This window comes from Athene cunicularia (genome assembly GCF_003259725.1).
Source record: "Athene cunicularia isolate RWA chromosome 3 unlocalized genomic scaffold, athCun1 chr3_part1, whole genome shotgun sequence".
Taxonomy (NCBI): domain Eukaryota; kingdom Metazoa; phylum Chordata; class Aves; order Strigiformes; family Strigidae; genus Athene; species Athene cunicularia.
The window spans coordinates 6,632,716-6,644,965 of NW_020799097.1; the positions used below are offsets into that span (position 1 = coordinate 6,632,716).

General features: G+C 39.5%; 1 protein-coding gene across 2 annotated transcripts in view; it reads left to right on the plus strand.

Annotated features, from left to right (window-relative positions):
* The first annotated feature begins 337 nt into the window (after positions 1 to 337).
* CD2AP (CD2 associated protein) overlaps positions 338 to 12,250 on the plus strand; it is an 87,590-nt gene continuing 75,677 nt past the window's right edge. The window contains exon 1 of one of the 2 annotated variants that reach the window (XM_026845783.1): positions 338 to 428. The gene's annotated coding sequence lies outside the window, so the exon portion shown is untranslated. Of the gene's footprint in view, positions 429 to 12,066; positions 12,135 to 12,250 lie in introns of those variants that run through there. The other variant, XM_026845782.1, reaches the window with a different exon arrangement.

Sequence of the window (12,250 nt, forward strand, 5' to 3'; positions counted from 1 at the left end):
GCGGGTGAAGGCGAGGGGCAGCACCGGGGCTTGGGTGGCTTTCGGCGGGGAGAGCGAGGTTTTACAGCTATAGAGCGAACGCGGATCCAGTGCTGGTTGGAGGGAGCTTGGTTGGGGTGGCTTGGTGAAAAGTTTCTCTAGTTAAATCTAGCTCTTTCGGGTTTTTTTTACTCAACTTCAGTTTGAGTTGCGCCTTCATCCATTTCTCCACCAAGGTGTTAGCATAGAAAAAGCAAGTGTACACCAACTCAAAGTATTCCTGTTTTCATAATGTTCCAGATCGGGTTTACCTTTGAAACAGTCAGTTGTACTGGGTCTGATTTTTAATGTAGGAGCACCTGAATCGCTAAGTATGAAAGAGTGACTTAAACGCCACTCTTCGGAGCCCTCTTTCCTTAGACAGAGTTCCACCGCTGGAGTCCAGAAAGGTCCATTGCTCCTTTTGTCTGTCTCTGTTACCTCTGCTTGTATTGCATCCCTTGCTTTGCTGTCCTGTGTAACCTCCGCTGCTCGATGTACTTCTGGAGAGGTGTGAGTAAGAGTGTGTGTGTGGCGGTGGCTTTCCCCTGTTGCGTGAAGAAGCATGTGTGTGCTTATGCTCCTACATGCAAGCGTGCTACGTTTGCGTGTGATTTAAGCTTTATTAAGTGGAAGGGTACCTAGGTTTTAGATAGCTTTGCTACTTCCCCCTCGTGCATAAAAAGAAGTGGAAAAAGTGCACGATGTGCAGCTCAAACGTGCAGTTAGTGAAGCAATAAACACTCCTCCTGTGTTCCTCCTGATCATAAAGATGAGATTTCAGTGTTTTCATCTTAGTGAAAGGTGTCTTACGTGGACAAAGCACACGTTAAGTCTGAAAATATGAAGTGAAATTGGTGTTTTCTGATACAAACCAGACTTTAAAGAACTCTCTTCTTGATGCTTCTTGTGATTGTTCAGAATAGGTAAGAATTACTGTTTATTTGCGGCTTGCATTGTCTTATTTGCAAATGAGAATTATCTGTCCAGGTCATTGTGGTGGCCTGTGATGGTAGTTCCTAAAGCATAAAGGTTTAGTGTGCTAATTAAACATTTTGAATTCATACTGTGTAATGTTGAAACCTGCAGTACCTGAGGATTTACATATGGTAAGTCTGGGTTATTAAAATTATTAGTATGCAGTTAGGAATCTTGTATAAGACTGTTGAAGGACTGATTCCAGTTTATGACTAATGATCATTAAATGACATGTGTTTTGTTTTTTTTCCTTACCTTTCCTTTAAGTGTGTCTTCTTTCTCTGCTTCTGATTACAGCAGTGAGCATGTTATTACTGCTCCAGAGGCAACTGTGGAGCGGGTGCATATGCTCTGTGCCAAGTATTGTTACTGCATGGGTGGTTATAACCAATAACAGTTTGTGTGCATGTGTGGTTATAGAACAGTTTCTGCCAGAACGCTGGCAAACATCTATAAATGATTGCAGAATGATCTCAGAGCCTTTTAAATGTATTTTCTATGAAGGTGGTGTCCTTTATTCAGCTTTTCAAGTGCTACTCTCTTGTGACCAAAAGCAGGGACCAATATGCAGTAAAATGTCTCTAAAAGTAAGAGTAGAAAGAGAACTAACTGTAGTTTGCACTGCGCTCACTATATCAGTGATGGCCTCACGTTTACCTTGAGAAGTCATGTGATTATTTTATTACTGGCATCATGCTAGAGCTGGCTCTTGATAAGAAATTGTCTCTTATGTCAGCTTATGGAAGAGATTTTACATGCAAGAGGTGGCTTAGAGGGGACCGTTGAGGTATCTGTGACAAACTCGAGGGTTTCTGAGATTTATGGAGAAGTGAGAATGGTGCAGTATGACTGGAGAAACCAAAAGGAGAAGGGCAGAAATACAAAATGCCTTGTTACAGGTTCTTTTATGTTCTTGTGGTAGCTGGAAATTAATGTTGCAAGAACACATGTCATTCAGGCACTTGAAAGATGGGGAAGAGGATGTTACCAGAGGTGACAAACACTAGACCTTACAAAGTTATTAGTAATGTCTAGTAGCATGCTTAAAGTCCATCTTTATACTTTTTTGCCTTCTATGCTAGATTAATCATGTACATTCAGTATATGGCTCTACAAATAGAGAAATAGATTAATTAAAAGAAAAAAACTGTATTCAGATGTTCTGGGGAAAAAAAAATATCTTTATTTCATTGCATTATCTTCTTGTTCTCTTGGGTTGGTATCGATTTAGAAGGAGGTAGGGTTCCATATATTGATGCATTGTAACATTTGTCTGGTTTACTTCTATGGCTCAATAACAGATAATATTCCTAATTATTGTTGAGAAATGGTTTGACTGTACAACTTCCATGTTAATGCGCAAGGCTGAGATAAATTTGCAGTATGCAACTAATGTTTGTATGGCTGCACAACTAAGAATGCAATATTCCAGCAACAGTTGATAAATTGCCACAGTGGTACAGTGAAATCTACTGGACTTCTGTCAGTATCTTCTTAACTATATGCGTTTCCCTCCCCTTTTTTATTTCCACGGATTTGTGCAAGCTTTGATTTGTGGTTCCCACGAGTTAGTACATTTGAATTTGCTGCATTTTGTCTTTAGAAGATTTTGTAACTTGGGAATACTTGAAGTATCCAGACATGCTTCTTCATTGCTAACATAATGAGTATAAATATATGTAAATGTATTTGGTCTACAGAAACTTTAGTAAATTCATTGAACATTAAACGTGTGTGAAGCCTTTTGCTTTCTTCACCTTCATGTTGGCAATGGAAAAAAAATCTAGGTTCTTGTAAGCGGACTGAATAATTTTACAATATTGCAGGGACAATGATAGTATTTACTAGTATTACAAGAACCAATTAAAATATCACTTCAGGGTTTGTTCTCAGATTTAAAAAAACCCCAACAAAACTAAACCAAACAACCCAACAGCCCCCCACCCAAATCCACTTCAAACACCCCCAAATATGATAGTATAGATGAAGAGTCCTGTTAGCATTTTTACTAAGAAATATGTAAGATGTGATATACAGTCAAATTTTATTCACAGGAAACTACTGAAGAATAAAATGACTTAATCAGAAGTACGAGTTCTTGCAACCCTTCTATACTAGGGTACTTGATGAGCCTGATGTTGACAGAACAACTGTACTTGTACTGGCGATGTTGAGCGAAGTGCTTTCTTATTATCATTTTCTTCTGGACAGAATTATAAGGGAAGATGATGGAAAGCTGACCTCTGGAAGAGAGGTGCCTAAGCTACTGGGAAACCAAATTACAATATCTGGGAAGAGTTAATGATTCCTGGGTTTGGGTCAAGGTAGAGGAGAAATTCCATCAAAAGGTTCTAGAGTTTGTGTCAGCCCAGCTTCTTGTCTTTTTTTGTTCTTCAATGAATGTAAGAGCTGCTGTGTTGAGAGTTCTGTCTGTGGGGCAGGTAGGGAGGAAAAGGTTATGGAAAGCAGGTCTGCCATAGAAATTTTTTTCTTTTATAAAAACCCATGGTCTGGCAATTAGTAATTTAGGGACTTGCTCAAAGGTGTTTGTAGTTTCACCAGACCTTTTTATAACAGGGATGTACCATCAGGGGCTTGTATGAGGTGGGACAAAGAGGAATGTGGCTCTTGTCCTTCACAACTACCTGTGGAAGTGAGTCCTGTTGCTGTTTAGAATGAATGGGGGTGTGGGGGGCATATATGTCCTTTCAGCATGAACTTTTTTCCCTAAAGCTGCTGTTGGTTCTGACTCCTTGGAGAAATGGTGGATGATTGATGGGTGGTTTTAGACTGAGAAGTCCCTTTACATCTACTTTCCTCATGTGCCAGTTGCTGGTCACTTTTACTGGATTAATTTTAATTTTGATAGCACTTTTGTCTTGTGGAAATTTGTTTAGGATAGTGTATGTGTTACTCAAGACCTAACTCCATGTTCTCTTGGCTTCTTAGGTTTTCTTAACAGTTCTTAGAGTTTTTGTTTCAGCTAGTTAGGATCTTCCCTTTAAAGTTTCTTCACCTTCACTCTGTTGTCTGCCTGTCCCTTAGTGGGTTTCTGTTGCATCAAGACAGGAAATGCCTGGTCGGGAACACTGTACTGTCCGGGGTAAGTGAGGTGGCTGCCCCGTCTGTCCTGCTCTGGCTGTCGTCTCTGCTCTTCCCTCCATTTTGCTTCATTGGAGATTCTGTCACATATGACTGCGGGTGCAGTATTTCCCTAACCCAGTATCATAAACATTTGTTGGGAAAGAGCAGCAATGAAAGTGCTTGAAGTGACTTAGGTCATCTTGACAGAAGTGGGTAAACTGATTAGGTGAAATTTGTTGCTAGTGGGTCTGAGGGGTAGCGATTTCTAGCAGCTAGTCCAACCTGTGATTACCACTTGAGCACTTAAAACATGTCTCTGGTCCACTACAGGGTTTTAGCACTTTCCTTCTATTCCTTTTAAAGTGTGGTGGTTTGTTTTTTTTTTTTTTCTTTCTTTTTTTAAACTGTATTTTATAATGTAGTTAAATTATGTTCAGGTTTTTTTCTTCCCTGACACTTTCTTTCCATAAATGTTGTGTTTCTCTTCTACTTTGAATTGTGAATTTGTGAATGATCTAAAATATACCCTGCTCCCTGTGAAAGGGATGCCTGTGTCTTTGCCGTCCCTTATCTTCTTGGATGTGCAGTGATGTGGAATAGTTTAAAGTAACTTTGTCACTGTGACAGTGCACATGTAACCCTGTGCATTGCTCTTGGCTGTCCTGTCACACTGGTGCTTAGCAGGACTGAGATAGTAAAATGCCTGTTCAGTCGCCTCTTTCTAGAGTGATCTCTTGTTTTGTTAAATAAAAGCGTACTAGAGATTTAATTTTGATGCTGGCCTTGCTTTGAGCAAGATGTTCGCCTAGATGGTCTCTGTTGGTTCCTCTCACCCTGAATTACTCTGTGTTCCTTAGCATAAACTTCAGTTCATTTGAATAATGTTGTGATGTCAGCACAGATATTTACTTTCTCTGACTAATGCCAACAAGTATTTTTGGGTGAGAGTATGTTTTATTGCTCTAGCCATATTCATAATTGCCTTTCTTTATATAAAATCAATCCAAAATGTTACTTTTTCAGAAATACTGAATGAAGAAAATGAAGCACTGCAGATATGTTTGAACAGTTAATCTGCATTTCTTGAAAAATTTAAGACCTGCCACTGCCAGAGTCTAAAATCAGATTGAAGGAGAAGTCACAGTATGTGTCTGTCTGCCAAATGAGTTAAATCTTTCCACTTTTGGGGTGACGTACATAGAGAGGCTATAATATAAGGTCAATTAGAATATTAAGTTAACTTATCTTAAAGGAATATATATTGCCTGTAACATGCTCAAGGTATTAGGCAGGGTTGCTTTCAATGGAATAAATTAGAATCTAATATTTTGAATTATTAAAAGAACCATTTTCCTTCAATTTTGGCAACTTGGACAGTGCTGACCTGTGGTTACAGGAGAGGGTTGCAGTTGGAGCTCTCCACTGAACTGAAGGAGGAAGCAGGGATCTGTCTGCTTGTGTGCTTTAGTGCTGAATAGCTTTGAGGTTGTAAACTTTAAATTTAACATTATTGTTAAAGAAACTCAAAATTATCTTTATCACCTTTATTACTTCAACCAGATAAAGTATTATCTTAAATGGCTTAAGCTTGTGCTGTTTTCTTAACAGTACTTAAATCACCATGAAAAAGTTATACTTTTTGACAGTAGAGGAGAATGTAAATGGTTTTCAAATTAAGCAGTACTAGGTAATTTTTTTTTGTTTTGTTTTGCTTCTGCAGCAGCTTAGTCTTGGCTGCTTGAATAGATTTTTGTGCATAGGAGTTAATGATTTTTGTTTTGGTTTTAAAGAAGACAGTTTTGCCTGAGTTCCTGGAAACTTGCCTGACCATTTAAAGACAACTCATGTCATCAGTTTCTACCTCTTGGCTAAAATTACTAAGTGGTCAGTCTTAGTCAAATGTTTTTGACTGTATATATAGCTTGATCTTTTAAGCTGGTGCTGAAAGTCTCACCCTTCACTTACCTCTGGCTAGTGAGTGTTGTCCTCTTCCCTTCACTGTACCAGCTGCATCTTCTGAAACTTCTCATCTTTCTGGATTAGCTTTCAGACAGACTCCCTCTCCAGAAACTGAGGCTAAGCTCATGATTACAGAAAGGCTGAATGGAAGCAGGAGGATGAGGATGCTACTTACAGCTGTGTCATCCACAGCACAGTTACAGCAGTCGTTGAAGTCGTTCCTGATAGAAATTATTGTCTTATAAGTTTTGTTCTTTAGTTCAGTTGTGGATTTATTTGAAGCATACCAGTGTACCTTAATTCTGCTTAGTGGTTTTTTTTTTTGTTTTGTTTTGTTTTTTCCCCTGAAGCTGCATTGTTTTTTCATTTTTCAGGAAAAATACAAAAGCAGGACCATTAAGTGAACTTCTCAGAACAGTTCAAGTTGTTTCCACTCAATGTATCTCTGGGACTGGGGGAGTGAAAAGTCTCCATCTTTGTTGCCTGAAGAAAGGAAACTGTTAGTTTCATGCAGTTTTCACTCTCCAGTAAAGGAGAATCACATCGTTTAACTCTGAACTTGTATCTTTAGTTATGAAAGGATTTGTTTTAAGGCTGCTTTGCATGTTATCTGTCTTGTCCTGAAGTCATCCTGTGGGTACAGTTTCATGCTGTGCTTCAGCAGAGATAACTTTAGGCTGCTGCCAGAAAGGGCCAGAGCTTTGCAATGCCTCTTCCTGGCTTGCCATGGCTCTAGTGGTGTGAGTCTGTGGTGTGAGCTGACAAGCTGGCTAGTGTGGAAGAAACTCTTGTGCCAGGTTTGCCATCGTGTAAGCAAGGCCTTACTTTAACTGCACGTTTGTTAGTTCCTGTGCAAGAGTAGATGGGACTGTGTTTCAGGAACCAGGGAATAGAGCGTGTTTCTTCTTTCCCATTTGCACTAGATCCAAGCTGAAATTTCTTAAGTTTCTCCTGAGTGTCTATATTAATTGCTCTCCCAAAGTGTTCACGATTCAGTAAACTATTTTCACAACTTTCTTATTCCAGTTCTTTAAAATGCTTTTTTAAATTCCTTGTCATCCTCCCCCATCCATTTTAAGCTAACCAAGTGCCCTTTTTAAACTGTGCCTCTAACTTGCATTTTTTTCTAAATTGGCTTTAATAATACCTTTAAAAAAAAAATGGTTCCTAAACAACTAGAATTTGTTATTGAGGTGCTTTTTGTATTTCTGTGGATTTTGGTTTTGGTTGTCCTCGGTAATGTGTATGTTTTGAGAAGAAGACCAAGCACAGTGTGTAAGAATATGCCTCTGTCCTTCCATATCCTGATTTTCCACAATTGGGCTGGATTTCAGTGTTCCCATCACTTAAATCCTTTTATAAAGTTTGGCTTGATTAGTACTGTTATAAATCAATAAATGCAAGAATAACTGGAATAAGCCTGCCTTAAGGTAAATTATATTGCTGTTCGCACTCATTTTAACATCTGAATGTTTTGGGAAGTTAATAAGTACTAGAACAAATTGCCAAGGGAAGTGCTAGATCCATTGCTTCTTTGATATGGTCAGTCCCCTGGCTCATGCTCATATCACTGTGTTCTTTAATCTTCCCTTTTGGCAGATTTAGTGATCATGTGTCCATGGGATGATCTAGTTTAAGACACTGGCCAGAGTTGAATCCAACTGGAAGAGAACCAGCTGGCTGATTTGGCAGTAAACTAAGCCGGCACACCCTGGAGCAGCACAACTGAGACACCAGCATAAGGGAAGAGGCAGCGGTATGGGAATGAGTAGGGAGAGAGCGTGCAGGGTCATTCCTTCATCCTCAAATTGTTGGAATTGCTGTAAGAAACTCTATTCTCTGTAAGTTACTAAAGCAGTTCCTGAAAAGCAGAGCCCATCTGTTTGTTTTCCTAAGTGGTTAAGTGAAGAGTGTTCTTTTGTTCAGTTTTTAGTAGAAGACTTCACAAATTCAGCTGGATATGCAATCTGCTTGGGAGTGTCTGCAGAGTTTCAGATGGTGTCTGAAGAGTGGGCCATGGGCAGTTTGTTAGAAACCTCAGTATCCCAAACAACACTTCTTTTTATGTTCATCTGAGTTAGTGCTGTTCTGAAGCCAGGTAAAATGAAATGGCCTTCTGAAATCAGGACACTGGAAGTGCTCGGGGTGGTAAGTCTTTTTTAGACAAAAGGACAAAAGCAAATATGTTAATTCTATACTATCATGGGTATGTAGATAAGGAGACGGCAGATCTTTCTGAAAAGTGCAAACAGCAGAATACAGTCCTTTTATTAAGCATAAATTGTTATAAAGTGTGCTGTTTTGCTCTTGAAAATCAAATACAGTGCTTCGTTTGCCCTAGTCAAACTATGCATGGTACTGAAAATATACATCGTCAGCACAGGGAAGGAGATTTTGTTTGTGAAGTGGAAGACCATAGTTCATTACATTAACATTTTCTTCACATTATGAACATAACAGAGGAACATTAATATATATTAAGATTTCACATTATGAGAAGCTGAAGTATAATAGGATCTGATTTTACTGCATACTGGTATCTGTGTAAGGATGTGGTGCAGGGAAGCAGAGAAACTGGAACAGTCTCAGATGAAATTCTTAGCTTCTTGGAGATCTTGAAGGCATTTCTTGTAGCTCTGTGTGCTATAGGGCTGTATGTCAATTAGCAGTGTAGTTGTTCTCAAGTAAAAGCACAATTGAGAGTGCATTAAATTTCTTCCTCTACTTTTCATTGTGCTCATCATCTTACTAAATGCTTATTTTGTGGGAAGAGGTTTTGCTTTTTCCATCTTAATGCTGCATCCTTACTGAAAGAGAACCATAAAATGTATATATGGATTGTAATGTAAATGGTTTCTAATGTGTAGGCAGTAGAAGAAAACCTGCCCTGGTGTATAACTAGTAACAGGAAGCCTCGGGCTTGATGAATAGCAGATGAAATAAAGCTGTTTATGAAACATGAGATGTGCTGTCAGTAGAATAAGACACAGCCTGCCATCTCTATAAAGCAAGAAGCCCAATGCTGATTTCCTATCAAGACAGAGTTGCTGGATCTTGCTGTACACTGCTGTGTCGTGCTTTTGTAGTTATGAGCAATAATTGAAGTGGTAAATCCTGACCTGTGTTTTTTAAAAAGCTGAGGTTATATTGCTTATTTTTCTGTCCTCTTGGATTGCTCTTCTTTTTTCCTGTGTAGTTGGATCACCAGGATTGTGCCTGGTAGTCATGAAATATGTGGGGACAGTCAAAAGGATTTCCTTCATGTTTCTGAAATCCAAGCAAGCAAATGTGTTGAGTGTAGGGGAGGTGAGGATTAGCTTTCTGTGAACTTGCATTCGGATGCTTTGTCTTCTGACTAGAGCCACTGGTATCCCTTGCCCCAGACAGCTTTTCATAACCTCTCGTAAGGCCTTTTTTCCCTTCTCAAATTCTTCAAATACCGATCGTTCTGTGTTACTATCAATTATCTCTGCAAGACACAGCACATGCTATAGCTGCTTCCAAGCTGCATATTTGGTGATTAGCCAACCGTCAGGTTAAAAGAGCAGGAGTGTTGGGACAGTCTTGAAGCCCTTTCCTTAGGGAGGACTGTGATTTGGGTGTTTCAGTGCTGACTCTTTGCCAAAAAATACCCCCCAAAAGTACAGCTCTTAGTTTTGAGATGGTACTCCTCTGGCATGTTTCAGCCAAATGGGTGTACAGGGTAAGAATTACTGTGAGTGAAGGAGGAGGATAGGTTGATAGGGATGCTCATATGAGCCTGGTTTCTTCAAGTGCTCAAGATGTTGTTCAGGTTACCTAAAAAATTCTACAGTGAATGAGGGGATATGGTTGATGTGCTGCAGAAGTACTGGGGGAGTGGACAAATAGGAATTTCCTGTGGTTCCAAAAAAGGCAAATGCATAATCCAGCAACTAGGAAGGAACAACCTTGCTGTTTACCAGGTGGCATGAGCAGGATAGTAGCTAGGAGGTCATGGGGAGCGGTTGTTCCATACTACCTGGTACTCAAAAAGCTGTCTCTAAAATACCATGTCCAGTTTTCCTCCTCCCCTCAAATGCAAGGAGGACGTCAACAAATCTGAGAGCGGAGTGTGGTTTGGAGGCTAGTCCATATAGTGTGGAAGAAGTTGGTCTAGCCTGGAGAAGAGAAAGACATGCTCTCCTTGGAACCTCAGTGAAGAAATGTAAATCAATGGCTGAAAGTTAGGACTATGGTAATTCCTATTGAATATAATGGGGGCAAAATTGCTATGACAATTTAGTACCAGAAGAGATGTCCAGGGTGGCTGTTACCTCCATCCTTTGAAGACTTTCAGAATTTAGCTGAATGATACCTTGAGTGACCTGATTTGACTTTGGGGTTAGCCTTTCTCTGACCACTTTGGAGTAAGAAGCCAAAGAGAAGGATGAAGATCTCTGAGTAACCCAGCATGGCTGTTGGATATGGTGCAGGAGCCCCAGAGTACAGATTGTTTAATTGCAATATAATTCAGGACATGGTGCCTCAATGATACTTATGTGGCTTCTAAGTTGGTGTAAAAGTCTTGGACTGAATGGATTGTGGATTTCTCCTGGGAGATTTGAAATTATTTAAAATTAAAAAAAATAAGAGAAATGACTGAGGGTACTGGGGTTGTTTAGTCTGGAGAAGAGGAGTCTGAGGGGAGACCTCATGGCCCTCTACAGCTACCTGAAAGCAGGTTACAGAGAGATGGGGATGAGTCTCTTTAACCAAGTAATAAGTGATAGGACAAGAGGGAATGGCCTCAAGCTGCACCAGGGCGGGGTTAGACTGGATATCAGGAAGCATTTCTTTCCAGAAGGGGTTGTTGGGCGTTGGAATGGGCTGCCCAGGGCAGTGGTGGAGTCCCCATCCCTGGAGGGGTTTAAGAGTCGGGTTGACCCAGCGCTGAGGGATCTGGTGGAGTTGAGAATGGTCAGTGTGAGGTTAATGGTTGGACTGGATGATCTTCAAGGTTCTTTGCAACCTTAATGATTCTGTGATAAATGACCTACAGAGGTCCTTTCAAACCTTGTTCTTCTGTGATTGGAAATGTTGTGAGCCATGCAGGTTTAAATCGCGGTCTTAATGTGCTTAAATCCTCCTAAATTCAAGTTACAAATGGATGTTTAAAGGACTCAGTCTTCTAACTTTTAGAACATAATTGAGCTAATGAAGCAATTTTATCTCCTTTAAAACTATCTGATAGAGATTGTAGGGTGCCCTTGAGCATTTGCTGTTTTGACTGGCTTTTGTAAAAATCCATTGCATACGGATTTCTCTCTGTGCTTTTCAATCAACAGTTCAGTTTTTTGTATTGACTAAAATGTCCACGCTAAAAAGTAAATTAACTTTATTAATGCCATAATTACTATGGACTGTCCTGACAGCATGAATTCAGATAGGAACACTTGTCCCATTGCTAAGCATATTTTGTGGTTTTTGCAAGATCCCAATCTGGGACCATTCAGACTATTGCATCATGTCTGTTTTTAAAGATGAAGGGAACACTTTGTGCATACTCCGAATGATGCTTTTAAGTTTCCATAAATTTATTTCAAAGCCAGATTCTTGCCATGTTTGCAGAAATACTAATTGTCATTCTGAATTCGATACGTGCCAAATTGTAGGACATCTATCAAAGCATTTTTGCATTTCTTTAGAGCGTGAAAGGAGTTTTCTTCTAGTTTAAACCCAGAAGGCTTTCAGAGACTTTCTTGTTTTTATAACTCATGAATTCATAACCTGCAGCTATGATTATGCTGTCCTTTTTGGCTAGAAGAGTCCTGAAAAAAATCTGTAGGAGGAGCTGAAGCTTTTGTACTGACATGGGGTCCTGATATTGAAGGAAGGAAATTTATAAAATGCAAATACAGATTTTTTTTTTTTTTTAACTTTTTGGGGAAGTGGGGGAGGGGGATGACTTTGTAAAAAGAATTCTAAGATAAGCAACAGTCTTCAGCTTCAAATGTATTTTTGCTAACTGGTTATCTAGTGGAATTTTTAAGGGAAAAACCTATAAATACGGTGTTGACCCTGTGGTACTTTTACTGCGTATTTGCTGCTTTGGATTTGAACTAAATCTAAATAAGGTATGATCTTTTTGTTCTTCAGAGCTTTTTGGCATGGCTTTGGTTTAGCAGCTTTTGTAATTTGGTGTTTTGTGACTCACCTTGAATGTTTTGCCAAATAGATGTTAATAACTTCA